Here is a 26,134-nt window from a genome sequence, read left to right as displayed (position 1 = left end):
ATATCATGCAAGCAGTTTGTAATAACTGCATTTTATAACCTTTAAATACATTTTGCCTTATAAAGCATAAAGCTCTACATTATATCTGCAAATACTCCATTCTATATGCATATATTTTATAGGACCAGTAGTTGCTTTGTCATTTGTTTGCAACTCAGAAACTCATTCGGTGCTGATATCATTTTAAAATTCTTTAAACATTTGTTTTATTAGGGTATATACTGGGAATAATTGTGATCATCATCTTTATCATCACCACCATCACCACAATCATCATCACAATTATTTTCTTTTTGCAGTGTTTCTCAGTGAATGTTTTTCTTATTGTTCAGATTTATTAGGCAGTCTGTACTGGTTTAGGGTATATTAAGTACTAAGCCATTAACTATGTATGTATGTATCCATTTCACTAACATATTCTTGTTGATATATATCTATATATATACATATATATATATATATATATATATATATATACACACACACACTACAGTATGTTTGTTACTGTCATTTCGCATGGGTCATGTCTGAAAATGGTAGTGTGTATGAATAATCCATTTATCAGTTTAAAAAGGAAGAAAGGAAGGGAGGTAGGAAGAAATGAAATCAGTAAATTAATCTTATAAGGTAAGGTCCTGTAAAAATGTCTTTCACCAGTGTTTGTCACATGTGATAAAATGCCATTCTTTAATACAATTCTTTTCTTTCTATCTACAGTCAGTGTTTATGTAACAACCAGTGAAGTAAGTAAAAAGAACTACCGGGTAGGGAAGCATTGATCTTATGTGCTTTGCACTGGAGATAGAGAGTTCACCTGCGAACGAAAGGATAAGGGTTCTCCATGACTAAATGTCCTATATGGGAAAAGAATTGTTCCAAATTTTACTTTATTATTTATTTATTTAATATGTGTTTACTGGGAAAGTCCGACTAGGAACAATACCGTTTTTTAGCAGAGGCCTGGGGAGAAAAGCTCCAGAACAATTTACAACAAAACTTGCAATAATACGAAAATTGTACAACAATGCATATTATACAAGTATGTACAAGAATTAAAAAAATGAGAAGTTGCAGAGATTTACATTGAGAAAAATATTCATAGAAATGTTGAAGGTATAATTCCTGAAGTCTCACAGGTTAAAGGACATTTTATCTTGTCTAGTGATGAATAAGCACGTTTTGCTTATATTAGTAATATTATGTTTCCTTAAGCCCTTCAGTAATCCATAAATTCTTTCCCAGTGTTTTAAACTAGTTTTCTTAATGGTGAATTGAGATTCATATTTAGATTAAAACTCACAAATTTTTGATTAGTAGTCTTCGACTATATTTAGCCTTTTTTGTTTCCATGGTGCAGATATTGAACTGTTTCTGTCTAAACTGCAAGTAATTTTTTTATCTAGATTGTTCTTGTTTCCATGTTAGAGAACAAATGGCTGATGTTCTTGATCTCCCTCTGTATACAAATGATTATATTTGTTATGAGGTTACCTCATATTTACACAGGGTGTTACAGTATTTATGATTAAAAGGTTTGCTTTGTTTTAGCAGGATAAGCCTCAAAGCACACAAACACACACACACACACACACACACACACACACACAGACACACACACACACACACACACACACACACACACACACACACACACACACACACACACACACACACACACACACACACACACACACACACACACACACACACACACAAACATACATATACACATGCTATGAAAGTGTAATATGTGTACTTGTGGTACAGTAACATCAGTGCGTGTATGATGTGGTGAATTCTGACATCTGATAGGCAATTGACCTTGGCCTTCTGTTTGCACAGCCTGGTGAGTGGTACAGCTGTATGCTTAAGATATTGGAGATCTGCCTTATGGGCATTTGAACTAAGTCAGTATGATACTTAGATACATGTTCCATGGTGGGTGTTCATGTGAATTTTCCACCCAACCCAGTTTGGCTTTGTCAAGGGAAATATCATGTCTATTAAAGTGGGACAACTTATGGTGCATACCACCTACTTGGACCTGGATAAGGCATTCAATAGAATATCACACTTGGGTATGGTTGAAAGACTCACAGAATTTGCCATAAACCCTGCCTAACTTACTAGATTGCCATCTGGCTCAAAGACAGGACCCAGCAAGTCAGGATTGGTGATGCTACCTTCACTAAGAGATGAGTCACCCGCAGGGTATCTCAAGTCTCCATGCTGGGACCACTCCTATTTTGCATCTACTTCTCACAGGTAAAGGCTAATGTCAAAGGCCTTTGGCTGACCAAGATCATAGATGAATTGGAAGCTATCATAGATTTCACCCATGACACAAACATTTTTCAGGAGGGTCTAACACAAACCAATGACCAGTGCTAAAGTCACAGACTAAAACTCAATGCCAAGAAATACATTATAGTGCCTTTTAGTAAAACTACCACCCAGGCTAATTACTCCATCAAAAAAACACCCTTAAGAGCTGACCCTATAGTCAGGGATCTGGGAACATATGTAGACAGTACTATGGCCTTTTACCAACATGTGGCCAAGGTAGTAAGAAAATGATTCTATGCTGCCCAACTTATAAGTAAGGGTATGGCATCCGGGTACAAGGAAGTCATAGTGCCACTTTATTTGCCCCTTCTCAGACCCATTATTGAGCATAATTCCCCCTTCGGCATGTACCTAACCAAACTCATGCAACAGTTGGAATATAAACACATTGTCCTATACGGATCACCTTAAACCCCTAGCTCTACATACAGGTTACTGAGATGCGATCTATGCCTGGCATACAAGGCATCCTCATATTCAGCTTTGATAGACCTTTTACACATCTAAAAAACAAACAGCATCAGAACTACTAGATCCAAGAATTTAAATTTTGGTTGTGACATAAATAAAATGGCTCTACTTCACTTCACCTAAAACTCATTTGACTGACACTCATTTCAGAGAGACCAAATCACCTAAATTTCACTTCATCTAAAGTTCACTTCACCTAAAACTCATTTCCCTGACAATTAGTACTGGCAGTGTGTAGAGTACTGTAAGGCAAGTAAAAGGTATATGTCCTTTTCCCCACTTTAGCGCAATCCTGGAGTTAGTATATATAGTTAGGGGGGTGTGGGGGCACAGTCCCCCACACTGGGGGGTGTGGATAGTGTAGCCCCCAACCTAGTTTGGTTTTACCAAACAATATAAAACAAAGCCAGACAATATAAAACCAAACTGGGTGGGGAGCTAAGCCCCTCACACCCCCTAACTATATATACTAACTCCAGGATCGCACTACAGTGGGGAAAAGGGCATTTTCCTTTTACTTGCCTTATAATACTCTACACATTGCCAGTACTGTCAGTGAAATTTACCTTGAGTCTGGCCCCCATGTCTCTGATAGACACAGGCAGACAGTAGCATCCAAAATAATATATCCACCTCCCCCACATAACCTCTAAAAACTTCCTAACTCATGAAAATACCATAGTGTTGAGAAGCAAAATTTTGTACAAAGCTATATTTCTGCAGTTAACACTCTTATGTAAAGTCTTCATGACCATTCTGTCAAGAGAGATTCATCAGGTTACATAACTGCTTTCATTTTATTACTGATTAGTAATCCAAGTAGGGTGAAGTTTCCTACACTTTCCAGTAAATTAATTAATTTAATGAATTGTTAGGATCTTCTCTTCTCCATGATAAAGTGAAACCCCATTTTGGCAATATGTTGATTAACCCTGGCAAGCAGGTATTTCAGATCATCTTCACTTTCAGCCAGTAATTTGGTATCATCTGCATTGTGAAGGTTGTTGAGAATTATTCCAGTTTTCACACATCAATTTTCTTCATACAGTCCTGCTTTTCTAATGATTTGCTCTGCGTATAAATTAAGGATGTATTGGGAAACTATGCCTCATTCTTTTATCTTTCTCCTCCAGCTATACCAATTCTAAACCATTTGTTTTTTCTTCATTCTGTTTGACTGATGTAGACACTGAAAAAAAAGAACTGACTGCTGTTTTGGTATACCCTTGCTTTTAAGCATAACCCAGAGATTTGCATGATTTATGCTGTCCAAGCCAGAGCCATAAGTAGGATAGGATGAAGGAGACAGCTGCCCTTGCAAAATCTGTCAGGGAGTGCAATGGGCAGGTGCTCACTGGGTACAAGTACAGTACTAGTGATCATTTATGAAGCACAGTGTGTGTTAATAACTAGTGCAAGATGCTTGTTTTTGTTGTAGTAAGCAGCTTGCTGCAGTTACAAAGGCTCAGAAGACTGCTTTTTTCCCCTACATTTTTTGGTAATTTGAAAGACCTTTTTTACTGGGTTTCGACTTTGGGTTTGTTGGGGGGGGTGCCAAAATGGGAAAGTGCCCAGGACACACTTCATTGCTTTTGTCAAGGATCTGTCTCACATCTGTTACAATGTTTCCTCATATCCATTACTATGTTTCCTGTTCCTTGGTGTTTTCTGAATCCTGCTAGTGATTCTGGCAATTCACTCTCCAAATATGGTTGCTATCTATACTAAATTTAGCTTGCTGAAGCAAACTTATTTGTACAAATTGGTTTTCTGTGAGGCTTATGTAGGAGTGATAGTTTTAAACTTTGTAGGGGTAAGATGGGAAGTTTGGAGGAAGCAAGGTAAGGAGATGTAAGTTAGGTTGGGGGAAGGGGGCTATATAAGGCTGTGAAACTGAGAAACTCATCTCTGGTGTGGGCTTTTAGAATAGTTGGGCAGTTTTAGAGCTGTCTTGGAAGGACTCCTTTATTCCTCCTTTCTTTGTGGAATGGTTTAGGTACAAATTGGAGTGTGAGATGGCACACTGCTTAGGTTGACACGAGTTAATACAGTGAGAGTTTTTAATACTGCTATTTTACTGTAGTGGTGAGCAGTGCAGTTCAACACTGCCCTTATTGGGGAAACTGTATATAATATTGCGTTCATGAAATTTGTATATGTTTTGTCTATTTAGTTAGTTAGTTAGTTAGTTAGTTAGTTAGTTAGTTAGTTAGTTAGTTAATTACTTAGTTAGTTATTGGCATTTGATTACTAGGGAAGTGTAATTGGGAAGGTGTTGATTGTCAGCAGAGGCCGAGGGTGAAAAGCTCCAAAATATTACAAAAACATTTTAAGAACAATAATTTTACAATCTTCAAAACAATATGATAAAAACAGTAAAATATCTACAGTTACACAATTATACCAAATTAGACATAATGTGAAAACATTGCTTAAGAAAAGATACAACTTTTATGACAATGATTTAATATTTGGAGAAAGTTTAGCCAGTTTAGAGAAATTAAAAGTAAGTTAGTATAATACAAACAGGAACTGCAATATGAAGTGGAAGAAAAAAAGTTGGGTTATGGCACATGTAGATAGGGAGTAAAGGGAGAAAAATGGACTGAAGTAAGGAAGTCAGTAAAGAAGGGGGAGTAAGGAGGTGTAAGGTAAAAAAATGAGCTGTTTCATATTTAGGCATATAGTTTATCCTGATGTTGAGCAAGAACAGAGACAGATTTTATCTAGGAAGTCTTTCAAAACAGTTTTAAAGGACTGGAGGGAGGGTATTGACCTGACATTTACAGGTAAGGAGATCCAGGCTTAAGTAACATGGTAAGAGAACAGACAATGCCCAGCAGATTTGTTAGGTTTGTGGACAGGGTGGAGCTTTTGGTCACTGGCTCATAATTACCAATTGAGAACATTGTTGTGTAGCTTGGTATTAAGTATTGGACAAGCAGATGGATGCTGGATAATTTTATAGGTAGTGAAAGCTGTGTATATGTTAGTTGATGGGGTAGTTCTAACCAATTTAGGCTTTTTAGTGCTATAAAATGGTGGGTACTAAAACGGGTATTTGCTGCACATTTAACCACTTTATTATAACATGTTTCAAGTTTTGCTTTTTTTGATGCCTGTAGGTTAGTAAGGAAGAGAACACCATAATATAGTGAGGGGAGGAGGTAAGTTAAGGCAAAAGTAGTTTTAGTTGCATTGGTGAGAAAGTGTTTGACTCTTTAAAGTATCCCTAGCTTTTGGTGATTTTTATGCAGTTTTGTATATGCAGGTTGAATTTAAGATTAACATTCACTATCATCCCTAATAATTTGTAAGCAGTGACTTCAATGGTTGTATTTTTAAGAGAGAGGATTTTAAAGACTGTTTTTCAAGAGAGATGAATTTGGGGAGAAAATAAGTATTCTGTTATTTCTGGGGTGGGGTGGGGATTGAGCATAAGTTATGAGTTACAAAGCTTCCCACCCACAGGTCAGTTATTACAGAGAGCAATCAGTTTATAACTGATACAGAGCAATTAACAAAGAGACACAAAGTAGAACAAGTTTTCTTTCATTTACTGAAAGCAGAAACCAGGAAACTAGACAGACTTAGTAACTGGCATATCCAGTGCAATCTGCTGGTCAAGGGAAGGGTTAGTGGCCAACTTACTAAGTGGCCCTTAGAGTGCAAGGATTATTTCTTTGGGGCGAATGTCACAACTGCTTTCCAGCACAGGGCAGGCATGTATTTGACTAGTAACAGTTAATACACAGCAATGCTCTTCATGTTAAAGCTGCTTACATTGCACAATGACAGCTCTCTCGGTGAATATGTTTGAGACTTGGCCTTGAAGCAGAGATCCTTTAGTTTCAGAGTCAGAGGTGGATGAAGTGACTACAGGCATTGCACAATGACAATGTTCTCAGTGAAAATGTCTAGAGTTGGGCCTTGTGGTACAGCTCTTTCTATATTTGAGTGAGTGAAGGAAGACACTGAAGGAGTGGAAGTGGAGACCAGAGTTGTTGGCCATTGTTACTGAATGCTAAATAAACTGGTCACACTGGCTTTATTGGTTTCATTATTGTGTTCAGCAGGGTTATATATACAAACAATGTTAAAAAGAATATTGCAGCTGAGCAACAATTTCCACAATTGATCAGATTACCTTTCTTCAAGACTGGTGTAAACACAGAACTTTTCCAGCAGCTTGTCAATGATGTTATCTTTCAGATTTCCTGGCAAAGCCTAGTAGAAACAGCCTTGTATGGGTTTTAACAGTCGCATTCAAGTGCTGTAATATTTCAGTGAGAACGCCATCCATGCCTAGTGCTTTGGTCTTTGCCAAAGCTTTCTACTGTATGTAGTTCTTCCAGCATTCATTTTCTCAGCTTAAAAATATACATGCATACATATATATATATATAAATATATATATATATATATATATATATATATATATATATATATACATATACACACACACACACACACACACACACACACACACACACACACACACATATATATATATATATATATATATATATACATATACACACACACACACATATATATATATATATATATATATATATATATATATATATACATATATACACACACACACACACACACACACATATATATATATATATATATATGTATACATATATACACACACACACACACACACACACACACACACACACACACACACACACACACACACACACACACATATATATATATATATATATACACACACACACACACACACACACACACACACACACACACACACATATATATATATATATATATATATATATATATATATATATATGCATACACACACACACACACACACACACACACACACACACACATATATATATATATATATATATATATATACATACACACACACACACACACACACACACACACATATATATATATATATATATATATATATATATATATATATATATATATATATACATATACACACACACACACACACACACACACACACACACACACATATATATATATATATATATATATATATATATATATATATATATATATATGAGTATACTTTCCTATCATATTAAACATTCAGTGAATTGGCATTACACAAAGCCTCCTTGTTTGTATATATTTTCACTGCAGGCAGAAATGATCAGCTTGTTTGTTAAGCTTCAAAGTCATACACATGCCTGCACTCTTATATCTTTTGACGTAATGCAGCAGCCACACAAATACACAGTTATCACTTGGTTGGCACCCTTATTGGTGATGGAAGTAATGGCCTTCAATGGACCACATGTCAATGTATATGTGCACTATATTATAACAGCTGTCTGACAAAACTAAAAGCATGTTTGTCCTACAGTGACTATCAAATGAACCGAAATGTGAACCAGTTGGGATTCATTAGATTTTTCATATACTGATAAGCGAAGGCACTGTTATTTGAAGTAAATTAACACAGAGCTGTAAGAATTAGGAGGCTGATAATATCGCATAGTTTTGATACAGCTGTCTATCATTAATGATCTTTAAGGATTATCAGACATCAGTTATTAAAACAAAAGAATAAAAGTGCTTGCAAAAGTTTTGTACTGATGATCATTTTTCTGCAAAGTTTATCTTTAGTATCACTTAAAAATTCATTACATTTAAATAATTTGATTGCAAGAGGGAGGCAATTATTTTCTGTCTCTTGTCGGTCGCTTAAGTGACCTCAGCATTCTGTTTACCCTGAGTATATATCAGTTTGTCAAAGATTCACTTCAGCGAACCTAACTTCATCGACCCCAAACCACTGAACTTCACTTCCATGAACGTTCACATCTGGGAAAAATTTAAGTAGGGAAAGGAAGCAGTTGGCCAACAACACAACTTAGCCCTTTTCCCAACTATAGTGTGAGCTCGGAGTTGGTATATATAGTTGGGGGGGGGGGTGCAGCCACCCACTTTGGTGAGTTTGGCATACTGCAGTGTGTGTTGCATTGTGGTGCTGGCCAAGTACTTTCTTTCCTCGGTGAAATCATGGAAGTGAAGTTCGGTGGTTTGGGGTCGATGAAGTCAGGTTCGCTGAATTGAATCTTCAATGAACTGATATAGACCCATTTAACCTGCATCCCTATTTTCCCTAAAACACCCTCATCTCCTATTTTATATATCCTGGAATGGGTTGTGTCTACCCCTGTCCATCACCTATCCCACTAGTGTATTCTAAATGTCTACAAACCTTTGTTTGATGCATACTCATGGAATGATTGCTCCCTAAATCTGATACCTGTGCCCCATCTTCGAACTCCTGTTTTTCCAGCAAGGGTAATGTCTTGTCATGTCCCTGAGATGATTTTCTGCATGCATATCATAACTCTACTGGCTCTTTCAGTCATGCCAGGGTCTCTTGTCACACTACTCACTGTACTCTTTAACGCTACTTTTCTGATGGCATTGCTGTTGACAGCTACCAGCAGCCAGTACCCCACACCAATATGGTCTTGAGAACTATGCACAGCGCTCTAGGACAGGCTTGAGGTGAGGCACTGTAGAACAGAAGCTCTGCCTCTTTGAAGTTTGTCCCCCTGAGGGTACAGTTGATTTGCTGATACCACTGCCTAACCTCTCTGCAGTTAATGATGCATGCAAGGTGTCTGCAATACACACAACTGCATTGCCATCTTATCCCCTACTCAGAACTTATAATTCACATCTGATTTAATATTGCCCAGGCACACTACTTACCATTTATGCATGCCGAGCATCAGCTGGTGCTTGTCTTCCTAGTCTATCTATTTTTTTGACTTTCTTTGTAGTATAGAATCTATCTTTGTCTTAACAGTGGAGGTTAATGCACAACTGTTGCCATCATTAGGGCTGTGTGAGCCACACCAAGTCATTCTCATGATTAATCTTCCTTTATGGAAGCTAGTTCCCTCTCAGACTCCTCTATCTCTAGACTCTACAGAATCTGCCCATGTGCCTAGTACCAAGATCCTCGATGCCATAAAAGAGAGAGGGAAGGCAGGCGGGCAGACAGTCCACACCTAAATATGATCTGCCAACTCAGCTACACTCATTTAAAACCACCTAAACCAAGCTTAACCTATTCTCACCCCCTATTCTACCCATGCTCCTCCACTTCCCATTTAAACCTAACATACCCCCAACTCTTTAGACACCCCATACCTCCCTTTCCCTCACAAACTACCTACCTAAAGTGTCTCTAGACTAATTGGTTTTCCCAAACCTCATTTGTCTTGATCTCCTCCAAATAACTCATACCACTCCAAAACATCATACGATGACCTTTATTAAAATTTCCTTAATCATAATTTTATTGAACAGCATTCTTAGGTTTATTAATCACAGGACGAACATCCATGTAACAATTTGACAGGGCGGCATATCCTGCTCACTCTGCCCCAAAATAAGCAGCTTTACCTCAACCGTCCACTTACTCTCACTTATCAAAAGCAACATACCACTGCTCATTTCCATCCCCAACCAATTTCTTTGCAATCCAACACCCAGTACCAGAGCAGGAACAGAACAGGGGCAAGCCTGCATGTCTTCTCCGCCCACCAGCCTGACACAGACTGTTCCCACTCTATTACTGCAACTCCTTCACCAAACTTTCCAAAAACAAAGTCAAGTATACATTAAATAAATCTAAGCCTAACTCGCTTAGGTCCAAACCATGCTCCCTAACCCAAGCTGTGTCCCTATTATCAAAGTCAAAACTGCTCGCATTCCTCCAAAACTAACTTTATACTATTTCACACCACACAATATTCATGCCTGGAAATGTCCTCTTTAAGGTAAATAAATTCTACAATATCCTAAATACCAATTGCCAAATGAACCACTAAAACTTGTAGAATCCCAGTCCTTGACTGTATGTCCACAAACTCCTCCATGAGCTGATGCCATCTGAGGCCTCTGATACCATGCCATAGGACTCTCCACCTAAAACAATGTAAACCCAGCTCACTGCCATCCAGCCTAACTACAGCCCACTATGCTGCCCAAAAACATAGAGGAATGACAACAAACTTTGTCTAAAACAAAAATCATTAGTAACAACCAAGTTAATCAATTATCTTATATAAGACAAAAAGGCTTTTGAAGACAAACAACCTTCACTCTTTATAACCTCCACTGACCTACTTTATCTAGTTAAAGCAGATGCCCTTCCAACATGAAATGAGTGAGTAGAAAACCTCTCTCCTAGAAAACCAAAACACTGAAAATCCCTCCTCATCATGCACACAAACTGATTTCCAGTTATCACCTTACCCCCTTTCGACTGAAAAACTAAGTCTTGTAGACTCCCAGCATGAGTCAGCTGTAACCTCCTGGCCCACCCCACCAGGCATATCAACTCATCACTATCCTTCACCTGAACAATCTGCACATCATACCCTATCTGATCCATCGTATATGTACTCAATCATATCTCTACTAACACAGAAAGTATAGACATATCCTGCCAAATCAGTGACCCCAGCAACTCTGACACCCTAAATGCTCCATAATGCATCCATAGTGACATCACCCTCAACTTATAATCTGCTGAGTCACCATTCACTAACTTTAAAATTCACAACAAAACCTTAATGGCCTGTCTTGTCATCGGCCATTGCCTATCTACCCTACCACTGGCAACTCTACCCCACCCCTTCAGCATATGAGCTACTGTCCAAGATTTAGTCAAGTCCTGTAACCCCAAAACCCACGTGAATGAGCTAATGGCAGCCAAGTTCACCTTGTCCAACTGAATAGTTTTAAATTATAGGTCATAGAAATATAGACAATGTCAAACAGAAGTACAGGCATATTTTGAAGGACATTATTGAACTTAGTTTGAATTTAACTGTACAACCCAGTTTTAGTTATAAACACAGCAGAAATTTAAAACATCTACTCTGCTACAAAGAACAACCACGGATGAGATCCTGTTTTCAAATAATAAAAAGGGGAACATTTAAATGTGGCGGATGCATTTACTACGGACATGTATATACAGGAAGCTCTTTTATTCATCCAGTAATTGGATCTTAAATTGAGATAAATGTATGTGGCAATTGTAATACAAAGAACTTGGTGCACTTAGCTTTGTGTAACCAATGTCCATCATATTATGTTGGTAAAACCAATCAGAAATTTAAAGAACGTATTGACAACCATTTATCTGAGATAAAAAGAAGAGTTGTGACTAATGCATTATATAAGCACAAATTAGAAAAAGGTTTTAATCATGATTTTAGATTTTTAATATTAAACATCTTAAATGAACCTCTATGGGGGGGTGACATTATTCATTGTAATGAACTTGATGAATACCATTGGATTTTACACTTGAGAGCGCACATACTACCAGGACTCAATGGTTGTGTATCTTTAAATTAATTTATTTAATCATGTGACTTTTTACTATTTAAACATTGAGTTATATTTTTGTTTAATTCCTCCTGAAGAAGCCTTGAATTGGCAAACGTTTTTAACTTGCGTGCTTTATTAAACGAATATTTCTTCTTCAACTACTCCTGTTTTCTGGTGATTTCTATTTTATTCAGTTGAACTTGATCTTTCAAACCTACCAGATTTACTGTGTTGCTGAAAGTTTTGTGTTTTTTTCAGCTATATCATCTCCGCCAACCTTTTAGACACCCCTTCCCCCCTTCCCCTAACAAACTATCTATGTAAAGTGTCTCTGGATAAATTGGTCTGTTTCCAAACCTCATTTCTTTAGAATAAACACTTTCAGAATTTGTATACAATTTAAATATGGTCACATGATCTTAATCACATGATTGTTCATCAAGTAAAAACTCACCTTGAAAAAAATACAAATAATACTTTAATTTACATACATTAGCACTTTTTCTTTAATGTTAAAATGCAGTAGCAATGCCCAACTTTATTAATACAAATAAAAATAATAAATGATAATAAACTACAAATGTAAGAGTCAAATAACTGCAGCCCTTAACTTTTAAATGCTGCTGACAGATATATTTTCATTAAGACCAGGAAGGGTTGTGGTATTTAATTTAATCTGCAAAAATAATTCCTGAATTACAAGTAAGGATTTCAAATTCCCACCTCACAGTAATAGCCGCACTGTTTCAATAACAAACAATGGAATTTCAAAAAAATTGTAACAGACAGCTGAGTTCTTAAACATGGTGTTAACTAAATCCTAGGCCCTTTTACTATACTGATGTAAACATACCTCCTTAACTCATTCTCAGGTTTGCCAATATAAAATGTGTGGCATAAGTCACAAACTGTAGTATATACAACACCTTTTGTGCCAAGGTTGGATTGGAACTGCCCTTACAACAAATTACTGGGTATGACAGTAGTCTGTATCTGTACCTTCTTAAAAATAAAGGAGCACTGACCACAGCTTCCTTATTCTGACATTTGATTAACTCTATTAAAGTTCTTCACAGCAGTGTTTTTCACCATATTTTTGACATTCTTTCCTGTCTTAAAAATGACATGCATATCAGAAGCCCAATGTGTTAGCAAGGGTTATATTAGTGCCCACTATGGCTTCCCAGTTTTTAACAAAAATCTGTTTTAATTTATTAACAAGGTGAGAAAAAGGCAAAAATCATAAATGTAGAAAAACTACTATTAGCAGTATTTGTGGACATATCATGTGGAAATGTGGCCTTATTGCAAAGCACACTCCCAAGGAGAATAGATTTAAACCTACCCTGATATTCATCAAGTAGTTACACTTTTGCATTTCACATGTTCATGAAAGCATTCAATAAACTGTGGTCATTCCTTGATAAATACATTGTAGTCATCCCTTGCTCCTTTTGTGTTCAGATGTGTGATTTTTGGTTTAGTTATCTAAATTAGTATCATGGTGATTTTGTTTTGATTTTTTTTTGTTTGTTTGTTTTTGGACAAACACTGAAATGTTAGAGGTTGGAGGAATGAGCGTGCTGTTAGGTGATGGTGACTTGATGGTCACAGGAATAACGGAGACAAATTTTATTGAAAAAGTTAAGGCATCTATCTCTTAAGGACATCATTGGTAGTTCTTCTCTAGGCTGTTTAGATAATGTTGGTAAATTGCTCAGATCTTGCATCCATGCAAGAGGACAGGAATGATAGCTGAATTCCATACAAGCATCATATCTTTTCCAAAACCCAGTTAGAGGTTCATGTGCTGATGTTGTATTCCAAAGTGAGAACTCCTACAGTGGTTCCTTTATCTCCCTACATTTGTTTTTCTGTTAGGATGAGGTGTCTACTGAGGTAAGGAAGAGTCTCATTATCTGTATATTCTATCCTGTTACAGCCAATCATGGGGAGTCCTTGGAGAGGCTGACATAACACATTTATCTTCATGATGAGTGAGAGACTCACACTTCTTTAACCTTTTAACAATTAAACAGCACTCCTCGGGTGTCACTCTCAGTATATGCAACAATGGCATATTCATCATGCTTACTGGAACTTAGTGCAAGATGCCATCTTATACTGAAAATATCCAGGGCTGCACTGTTCTATGTGAATTCTATATTTATGTCGGTTTCTGTGATTTGGTGGCACTTGGTGAAAACTAGGATGAGTAGTAGGATTATGGGCAATACAGTTGTGCTAATAATACATACCTCCTTGACCACAGTTCAGATTTGAAGGGGTTTGCCCATGAATCATCATAGGGGATACTGCCAGTTGCTTTCATTTGTAATTGTATGAGTTATGTATGCCCCAAATGGGGATGTCATCTCCTAAACTCCATCAGAAGGCTGTTCCCAAACAGAGTTTTCTTATTGCCTCTCCCCAAGTTGGAAAAGACAGATTTAGCATTTCGGTCTCTATTCCCAATCTGCTGCTTTCAGCAGCAAAGCCTGCTGGTTGAAACTTGGTCACTGGCACTGCAGTCAGGCCAAAAACCTCTGAGTTAATGCTGTTGACAAGGGAAGACAGATCTTAATATTATCTTCCACAAGGTTTCAAATCTGATGGAATGAAAGGCCTTAGTCACACCGTGAAAGCTGTGTACAACTCTGGTTACTGTTCCTAGTAATTTACTTTACGAGGGTGGCCTAATGGTTAAGGTACTTGCCTTACAAACACAAAGTGCATGGACTGAGTCTCACAAGGGATAATTGGCTAGGCTTAAAATGGCTCACAAGGGCAGTTAGCCTACTACTAAGCTATGAACCTTTGATGACCACAATTGTTATCTCAGAAGATAGTCTAGTTTCTCATTAATTGTTCTTTCATATACATAGTAGTCAAGCTGGCACTCCTCTACCTTTTTGGAATATTATCAATATTTCAAATTTTGAACTAAAATTGACAAAGCATCAACACCAGGTTTCTTAGCACCAGCCTTAAATACTTCAGACTGCATAGCATTTCCTCTGGTAGTATTGTTGCGCCTGGCATGTCTGAAGGCATGTCTTGATTCGTCTGTCACAAGAAGATCAGCAAGACATTCTCTTATAGGGTGTTAGGCAACAGATTTGATAACATAATTTGCATAAATGTAATAATCTACTACTGTATCTTCTTTTATATACAGATTATGAATATTTAAAAATGCTATAATATACATAAAACTCATCTTCTAGAAGAACATAAAACTATAACATAATGCATGTAATAAATATGAGTTATTCATCCCTGGTTGTTGCTAAACAGGAATATTAGGCCAGGAAATTTATATCAACAGACATACCATAATAAGTAAAGAAATGGCTCCTTTGCTCACACTTCAGTGAAGGCACTACTCAATAAAAAGGTATGCATCTGTGTATATATATATATATATATATATATATATATATATATATATATACACACATATAGCCACACACACACACACACACACACACACACACACACACATATATATATATATATATCTACATATACATACATATAGATATATATACATGCACATGGGTCTATGTCATGTAATATTAGGTTCAATTCTGTAAACCTCCTGTTATAGAGCCAACAAGAGCAAACGTTCATTTAAGTGAATGTTCACATCAGTGAATTTCTAAAATAGAGAATGCAATTAGGTGACCAACATTGTGACCATCACACATACCGCATTATGTCAAACACACCAAGGTGTGTGGCTGTGTCCCCCACACTCCCCCACCTATATACATATCATCTCCATGATTGCACTACAGTGAGGAAAAGGGAAAATTTACTGATGTTGGCCAACTAATTCCATTCCCTGTTTTACAAGTTTGCTAATGTGAATGTTTGCTTAAGTGAATGTTCACTCTTGTCAGCTCGACGAATGGAGGTTCGCAAAGTTTAACCTGCGATTATATGAAACATGTATCTATCTGTCTATAAATGTATATGAATTCCTGTCATTTGATGGAAAACTCAAAATAATGAAACAAAAAATGTTGAAAACTCAAACTATTGAAAACCTGTTTAATGCAGGGATCAATCATCATTGCACCCCCCATCCCCTGCTTACTAATGACATAATCCGCTACTCAGGAATCATTGAGATGCTAACAAAACTTGGTGTAAATCCTCATCTCATCAGATGGGTGACCACCTGTCTCACTGACAGGACCCTCAAGGTCAAAATAGGTGCCTCCACATCCGATAGCAGATCTTTCACCAGTGGAGTTCCCAAGAGATCAGTCCTGGGACCCCCTACTGTTTGGCATCTGCTTTTCAGAGGTCCAGGCAAAGACAAAAGGCCTGTGGCTGACCAAGTTTGTAGATGACTGTAAGTTGGGTGCTGTCATTGAGTCTCCAAATGATGTTAACATACTGCAAGAGGGTCTCACAGCAACTAATGACTGGTGCTAAACTCATGGCCTCAAGCTAAATGCAAAAAAATGTATCATCATGCCATTTGGCAAAAACACGGCCCCTACTGATTACCACATCAACGGCAACCCCCTAAGCACACACCTTGAGGTGAGAGACCTGGGTACTCAAGTTGATATCAATCTCACATTTGACCATCATATAACGGCATTGGTCAGAAATGCCTTTTACTTGGTTCTTCTCATAAGTAAAGACATCCAGAAAAAAGCTGGTTATTACCTCTCTATACTCCTCCCTCATTAGACCAAAATTAAGTATAATGCCCTGTTTGGCAGGCACCTCTCCAAACATCTACAGCAACTGGAAAGGCCACAGAAATACCTCACAAAGAGAATCCATGGCCTGCAAAATGTGTCCTATGCGGACAGGTTCAAATCACTGTCACTCTGCTCGGTATCATACAGATGTCTCAGAGGTGATCTGTGTCTCATCTACAAGGCGATCTCCCTGCCCTACTAGAAATGCTCAATATCCATAAGTCTAACTCCTTGTGCATTACCCACTTGAAAGGCCTGAATCGAATATGCAACATCAACAAAACCTGCAGGAGAGAGAGGTTTGTCTCCCAGAGGCTCCCTGTCTCTTAAATAGACTTCCCATATATATATTAAACAAAGGGATTGCAAATCAGTAAGGAAATGGCAAATTTTCATTTTCAGTATTTTGGATTTCAGTAATTTGAGTTTTCAATCAAACGAATGGAACATATGTATATATATATATATATATATATATATATATATATATATATATATATATATACAGCCAAAGATATACATTTTCTCGATAGATACAGATATATATTAAATTCAACATATGAAGAAGGAAAAAAAGGTTCCAATTTTTTTTTTATGTTACTTTATCACATTATACATGATACATGTGCTTGCACACATATTTGCCTGTATGTGTATTTGTGTGTGTGTGTGTGTGTGTGTGTGTGTGTGTGTGTGTGTGTGTGTGTGTGTGTGTGTGTGTTTGTATATGTATATATATATATATATATATATATATATATATATATATATATATATAAAATTACATTCATGTATAATTTCAAATATGAAAATACTCTTAGATTTTATTAACCCAAAAGTAAAAATCCTTCTTTTCTTGTGGTACAAAGCCAAACACTTTATTGGTACAGCAGCACCATCTTTCAGCAGTATTAATTATAATTTTTATACTTTTCAGTCACTTCAACTGCCTGAGTATCAAGCTGGCCTTCTGATCAAGATTTGATTCTTGACACACTTTGGGGACTCCATGCTCTGCTGTTACTATGCTAATGTACTAAGATCTTCAAGGAACAAGTTATCAGACAGTCTCTAAAGATACTCAGACTCTGCTGGACTTCGGTCTCCTTTGTAAGTCCTAGTGGAAATTCTGCATGGTATGGCTCCCCTTCAAAAGAGCAAGGTGTGAGTGCCTAAATTATAATAAATAAAGTGCAAAGGTCAAAATAAAGCTAATTTCAAAATTCATCACATTGTTAATAAATGTGTTTACATTTTCACTATAACCTGCACACCCACAATCATAATATTTGTTATGCCTCTCAAATGAAGGGGAATAGTCTCAGATACCTCATTCCTGGACTTAGTATATATTCCTCATATTCAGTTTTAGTCTCACTATTCTGGATTCTTTCAGAATTTTAACAAGAACCTTTCTTGGGTCACATCTTCGGATATAGCTCAGGACATTTCTCGGATTACCTGAGGTAGTGAAACATCACAAATGCAGTCTCTGTATCAATGAAAATAGCTATGAGACATATTCGTTTTAAACAACTGCCTGTGATTCCTTCTTAGAAATTTCTCATCCCCATTGTGAACAACAAATGATTAGATTTGATCACAATGCTTCACAGTCAATTATTCTGATGCTTCTTTGAGCAACTTTGCTGTGTTTTTAATACATCTTCTTCCCTTAAGAAAGGCAAAAATCTTGCTTTCTGATCATAGTTGTACTTTATAATAGACTGTTTTGTTTTTTGCTTCAGCCTCTCATGTACATAGCTCATATTCTCTGGTTTCAACAAATAAATAAATGTAGAACTTCTCTGCAATCTATGACTTATAAATATAGGAACTAGTCAAAGCTCTGTATCTAGAGGATTTTATTCTGACATCCCAGTAAACTTAAGTACACCTCATTGTAACAGTCACGGTTAAGGCTCTATGATTTCCCATGAGATCTTTTAGAGTAAGTACAATAATCCTGACTTGAGCTTTAGACTGTAGGCAGCTAAGAATAAAGGTCACATGCTGAAACCCTCAATCTTGTAAAAATGTTTGAATTCCAATCTTATCCACTGTGGACTGTTATCAAATATCACACATCAGGAGGCCCATGTCTTGAAAACATACATGTTAGTGCAGTAATCACACCTCTATTTGTAGTGTCTGTTAACATAATGTCTGTGAACTCTAAACAACAATCAACACATACTAAATACATACAGTCTTGTTGTTGAAACAAATATGTTCCCAGTTTATGCCATGGTTATCCTGGCACTGAGTAAGAATAAATCTCTCCCTCTGCATTATTATTGTGATATGTATTACACAGGGAGACAGCCATGCACTGTCCAGCCAAGACCAGAATAGCTGGTCAAGAGGAGAAGGTCAACACTTGCACCACACCACATGCAACACATAGCCCTCCAGAACACACACCAGCACTGCCTTCACATGAAAACACAAACCACACACCCACTTTCACAGAGGCTCTCAATAAAAATGTACCCAAACAACAGAGACCTCTAAGGCAGCAATCCACTCGACCACCACAACACAACACAACACTAATCACGAGACACATAACTCTCCTAAACAGTGTGCCACTCAACCAAAGCCCCTAAGGCAAAACAGCATGCCCAACACACTAGTCATAGGTGACTCGCCTATCAGGTGGCAGGATCCGCCACATAATGCACGCACTCAGGTCTCTCAACAACAGGTACAAATATGACTCAGTTACAATACATGTGGGTGTGAGACCTGAGATGTACCTCCCTGGACTACATGAAAAGGGACATGGAGGAGCTCTTGAATTATGTAGCCCAGGCAGGTATGACCCTAGCCCTGAGCAGCATCCTACCATCACCCAGAATGATACCACAGTACAAGCAGAAAATGATTGATTTCAACAATTGGCTATGTTTCTGGTGTCATTCTAAGGGGATCCAGTATCTGTCTACCTGGGATGACATGACTGACAGACCTCAATGCTTTGCCAGAGATAGCCTGCATCTGTCACCCCTGGGCTTCCAGATACTGGCCAAGGTTCTTGCCACCCCTATAGTGCCTATTTTAGGGAGTGTTCCAAAGACCAAATTATCACTGTAATAGGTACAAACAAATGCAATCTGAGTGTCATGTTGCTCAACGCTAGAAGTCTAAATCTCAAAATGCACTCGCTCGAAGCACTCCTTAAAATGGAGAACATCGACATTTGTGCTGTAACAGAGACCTGGTTCAAGGCAGCAGAAAGCACTCCTACACTACCAGGCTATACCACACCTTTCAGCCCCAGAACATGGAATGAACATGGACTGAAGCTCCAAAGGCAGTGGTGTTTCCATATTCATAAAGGATGCGCACACATCCAGACTGTTAGCTCAACATAATGCATCAGAGATACTTCAGGTGCAGCTAACATTGGATAAGACAGTGATTCAAGTCATAGCATGCTATAGGTCTCCAACCATGTCCCAAGACTCACACTCCACATTCCTAAGCACCCTGGAGAATATTAGGGTCCAACCTAACACTCTCATACTAGGCAACTTCAACTTCAACTACCCTGCTATTAACTGAGAAAACTATGTACCAATACACTTGCCCAATGTTTCCTGGAGTTCATTAATTCCAGTGCCCTGGACCAGCTCGTTCTTAACCCAATAGAGGTAGCAACAACCTTGACCTGGTCATTACTAACATGGGCGACCATTGCTCTACACCAATAGTCAGCGCCTCCCTGGTTAGATCCAACCACAAACTAATCACCTTGAAAATCCACATCTCTCCCACCCCCGCAAAGGTAACTACCATGAAAAACTTCTCCAAATCTAACTTTGGGTTCCTATAAACAGAGGTGGCTAACTTCACGGCACCCATGCAAATGGAGAATAGCTGCATGACTGCCAAATCGTACACCAGTGCACTGTATGAACATGTACACAAATGCATGGCTCTCGCCATACCCAATAGAACCAAGATGCTCTCCTCCAAAAAAAGGAAGCAAATCTGGTGTTCCCCTGCCATAAACATACTCTACAATAGAAGGAAGAAACTGATGTGGAATAAGTCCCAAGACTGGAAAAACTCCCTTATCAGCCTCAACAAAAAGTTGAGATCCCTCATCAAATCCTCTAAAGCTAGCTATGAAAACAGAATTGCAGCAGTGGTAAAGAGTAAATAAGAGAGCACCTGGATAACATGCATGAGTTTAGAAATATTGCTAATAAGCAACTGTTTTTGATAATAGCTTCAGAGCACAGAAACTTTTGACACAATTACTAAGGCTACAGAAAGTAGAAAGGGTTGTTTCCAAACTTGGGAAGCCTATAACAACAAAATAACAAGGGATGCTGTAGTGGTATTACAGACATTTTGGAAATTTTATGAAAAACTGTATAAAGCAGAGGAGTAGGGGAAATCAAGAAAAAACACAAATGGAAATATTTATGGAAGACTTAAATATGCCAACGATAGAGATAGATGACACACAACAACTAACAGTTAAGATAGGAGATGAGATAAAAATGGTTATGCATAACCAATGTTCAGGAAAGTCTCCAGGAAAAGATGTTATTCCTGTGGAAGTTTGGAAGCTAGGCAGGAAGAAAGGGGTAAATCTCAGGGGTTTTGTTTAACAGTATTTTAAAAGAAGGGGAGGCATCAACATCCTGGAAGAAAGCTGTGGTAGATGTAATAACTAAGGCTGCAAAAACACATCTGGTCCAGCTTCATATAGGCCCATTTCAATTTTAAACCAGGATTATAAAATGTTTATACCTATAACAACTAAAAGAATGGCAAAGGTGATGCCAACATTAATAGATATGGACCAATGTAGTTTTGTGGAGGGGAGGCAAATATTTGACAACATTAATAGAATTATAATGATCCAGAAGGAGGCAGAATTTAAGAAAATACCACTAGTATTGGTGAGTCTTGATGCAGAGAAAGCATTCGATAGAGTAAGGTGGGACTTTAGGAGTAGGGCAATGGAAGCATTTGTATTTCCTGATACAATAATCAGGTCAATTAGAGTGATATATGAGGGATTGAAGGCAAAATTTAAAGTGACAGGGTTCCTCTCTGATAAGTTGTGTCTAAACAGAGGAACCAGGTGGGGGGGGGGGGACTCATCTTTCCACTTTATTTGCTTTATATTTAAAACCACTGGCAAAGAAAATAAGGGACTCAGAAATTCAAGGATGTAACTGGTATAGTGGACGTGGTTTAAGAAACTTGGCTTTATTTACAAATAATATTATTTTGTATTGGATGGAACCAGAAAATGCACCCACACATGAATTGGTTCAGCAATACCATATTTATGGAGACATGATAAAATAGTATTTACGAGTATGGATTAAAAGGATTCAGTTATGGCATGGGAGCAGACTAAACAAAGGATAATGTAAAAACTGAGAAACTGGAAGCTTTTACCTATGGATTTGGATAGCAAAATGCACACAGTAAAAATCTTTTTAGTCCATTTAGTTTTATACACAGGTCAAACATATTTTTTATCAACCAGAGGAGAAGTTGTAGATAGTAATTAATAAAGTGTTGAAGGATTTTATTTGGGAGGGGAAGAGAGCAAGGGTCAGGTGGGATAAGCTGATCCTCCCAATAAAACAAGTAGGTATAGCATTATCTGATTTGAAGGGATATTTTAGAGCTACACAGTTAAGTTTCTTATACATAACAAAAACAGAAAGCTAAATTCAAAGTAGAAATGGATGATGATGAACCAAGGGGGTGGTAATTTAAGAAACAAGGAAAGAGTGGGATTTTGGATGCAGATCCTTAAGGAGAATAACAACAGGAATACAGAATATCATGTTAATAAAGTATCAGAAAGTATACTAAGAATTAAGCCAACACAGGAATGGAGAAAGGAGATTCTGCCGACAGGGATGCCTGTAATAAGGGATGCAGAGAATAGGCAAGAGGCATTGAAATGTACTAGAGGAAGGTACTAGGAACAAATAATCAGAGAAAGAAAGGTAATAGAATGGGAAAAGAAGCCAAAAAGCCATTTGGATTGCAGGCTAGAGATTGCCTTCCCTTTCAGGAACTGATATCAGGGTACAGACAAAGAGAAAGTGATAAGGAATCCTAAATGAAAGAGCTGCACTGGTTCAACTTTTAGTTGAATCCAGAACAGAAGCTGCTGTTAAAAAGGGATAATTTGTAGGGCATAAGAAATATTGCACAATAACTATAAGAATCAATCAGAAGAAATCAGAAAAGACTGGGAAGCGAAATTAGATACGCAGTTCACAAAGAAACAATGGGGGGACTTAAGAAGCACTCCCAAATATGCAACAAAATCTAGAAGATTTAAGATTTTTGTCTGGAAGTGTTTGCATAGATACATTAATACCCCAGGCAGACTCCACAGAATTTTTCCTTGGGTAGATGGCAAATGTTGTACGTATAATGGGGAAGAAACTGGAAACATATGTTTAGTGAGTAAAATGAGTTGGCAGATTTTAAACATTGCCTATAGAATATTCCGTCAGGAATACTGGGTGACCAAATGAGTGTAACAAAGGAAATGATTCTTTGAGCTGGGATACAGGATCTGAATTACCTAGCCATAGTAAGGCCTTGTTACCTTTAAATCTAGTGGCTGCCAAAAAAGCAATTACTATAAAATGGAAATCAAAATAGAAATCAGCTATTCTAGAAGCACTGAATATTGTAGCAGAGGTGAAGAACAGGAAGTGGGATTGCATAGAAAAAATGGAAGTTGCGGGAATAATACATGAAGAAAATGTTTTGAAGGAGAAATAAAGTTTAAGAGAAGAAAGGAGTTGAATAACTGATGTAATACTGCCCAGATTATAGGCTATATATATATATATATATATATATATATATATATATATATATGTCAATATGTGTGATATATAATATTTGTAAATGTGAACTTGTTAATATGGTTTCATTAATCCCTCCCCCAATATATAGATATGGAAAGGTTTCAGTGAATACTCGACTCAACCTTTTCTCACATTGAGTATTCAGTAGTAAACATATCTATATATATATATATATATATATATATATATATATATATATATATATGCATATATATGGGTCTCCTTCTGTTTGTTGAATACACACTTTATCGACAAATAAAAGGTCGAACCCACTTAAGCCAAAGTGCACTTTCTCAAAAGACGATTCGCCTAAGCACATTATAGTGGGGCTAAGGAAATATTATCCTTTTCCCCACTGCAGTGCAGTCTCAGAGTTAATATATTTAAGTGGGGGGTATGGGGGTGCTTGCCTCCCTGCAAAACATTGTTTACAGTAGTTTTTTATTTTTGTTTTTCTGATTTGGTGAATTGGCTTTCGCAAAAGTGCACTTTTGATGTAGTGCATTTTCGTGGAAGTGGGGTCTTACTTTTCTTTTTAGAGACTGTGAAATTTTGATAAAGAAAGGTAGACCCATACACACATGCACGCACACACACACACACACACACACACACACACACACACACACACACACATATATATATATATATATATATATATATATATATATATATATATATGAGATTACCTAATGAAATAGCAAATGCTCAAAGGAGTGAACAAAAAATATTTATTGTTTAAGAACAAATCACCGAATAACAAACAAAAAAAAAAATGCTACTTTACACAGGGGTAAACCCCCGTCCCCTGAGCTTGTGTGATCTCAGAGTTAGTATATGTAATTGTGAAGGATGTTTTCATCATTTTTGTTTTGTAACTTTTGACATCCCCCAAGATTGATGCATAGTACCATATCGACATTTGCAAAGTCGATATTTCAGTGGCAGCTTTGTTAAGCATACCTTTTATGTCATACTATAAAGCTTTTAGACCCATAAGCAATGGTTTATCTGTCCCTCATCTGATATTTATTTTACACACAATACTATCTTACAATAATAAACCGCATAGCTCACCACAGTCACAGTTTAGTCTAATTTCTTTAACTGAGTGACATTAGCATTAATAGACACAGTACGACCTTTAGCCCTCTTGAATTTTAACAGATGATTCAGTGGTTCACAATATCTTTGCAACTTATGTCTCACCACAGTAGAATTTTCTCTTTCTCCCTCTTTGAAATCAGCTATATTACAAGCTTTTAGGATTTATTCCCTTACAATATGCAAAAAACAGCACACAGTACCAGCTCAGTTTTTTTTTTAAATATTGCTTTTAGTCAGGAATAAACTGAATTTCTGGATCCACAATTATGTTTCAGAACTGGTAGAGAGATGCCCTGGTGATTTATTTTTTTATTTATTTATTAATTTATTTTTGTTTTCTGGAGTGGAGCACTGATCCATTTGGACTATGTTCAGGTCTGCCTAGTGAGTACAAGCATCTGAACACTTGACAAGTTCAGAGATAATAAAGTGCACCTTTACTTTAGAAGCATTATATCTCAAACACAAGACAAAATGACTCATTTGTGATTTCTTCTGATACCACGTGACAAATGTTATGTCAGTATGAAATAAATAAACTATACAGAGGATTGAGAGTTGCATGCTGCCAGTTTGATCAGTATTTACTTTCAGCCTTCCAGCACTTATAATGTGCTAGAACATAATAGCCAGATTTCAAAAGCCTTGATCTCATTGTAAGTGACGTACTCCAGTGTAAGCCTGCCCTGACTCCATATTTGCTGTCTGTGTAAATGACTTACTCTGGTATAAGGCCTATCTATAAAGCAGGCTTAAATCAGGGCCCAGATTCCAAATCACTTACTCTCAGTTTAAATGACTTACTTGCGTAAAACATACTGGAGTAAGTCACTTACACTGAGAGCATGCCCTTTGAAATCTGGTCAATGATGTACATAGGGGAATTTTGAAAAAACTGAAAGTACCCGAATTCTTAGGGATAAATGCACATACATTTACACTCAGGTGTTAAGGCCAGTGTAGGAATTAAAATAACTTCATTTGTATACAGTGCCCATAAAAGGCGGAATAAACTTGTCTTTATGCTGAGTCTGCATACTATTGTATGGTTGCAGCAATGAGATGGGATTCTGCATTTACACTGTAGTTAGTAGAACTAGGGTCCATCGGTCATCAAGGTAATCCAACAGCTTTAAAAGATGCAGGTTCAAACAGTTATATAATATATGTGAACAAAGATTGATGGCAGCACAAGGACCTGATCTGCAGTGACTGTGTTCAAACTAC

This window comes from Protopterus annectens, chromosome 7.part0 (genome assembly GCF_019279795.1).
Source record: "Protopterus annectens isolate FY-2018-M chromosome 7.part0, PAN1.0, whole genome shotgun sequence".
NCBI classification, from domain to species: Eukaryota; Metazoa; Chordata; order Ceratodontiformes; family Protopteridae; genus Protopterus; species Protopterus annectens.
The sequence above is the reverse complement of the archived record's forward strand: the minus strand, read 5'-3'. Positions refer to the sequence as shown.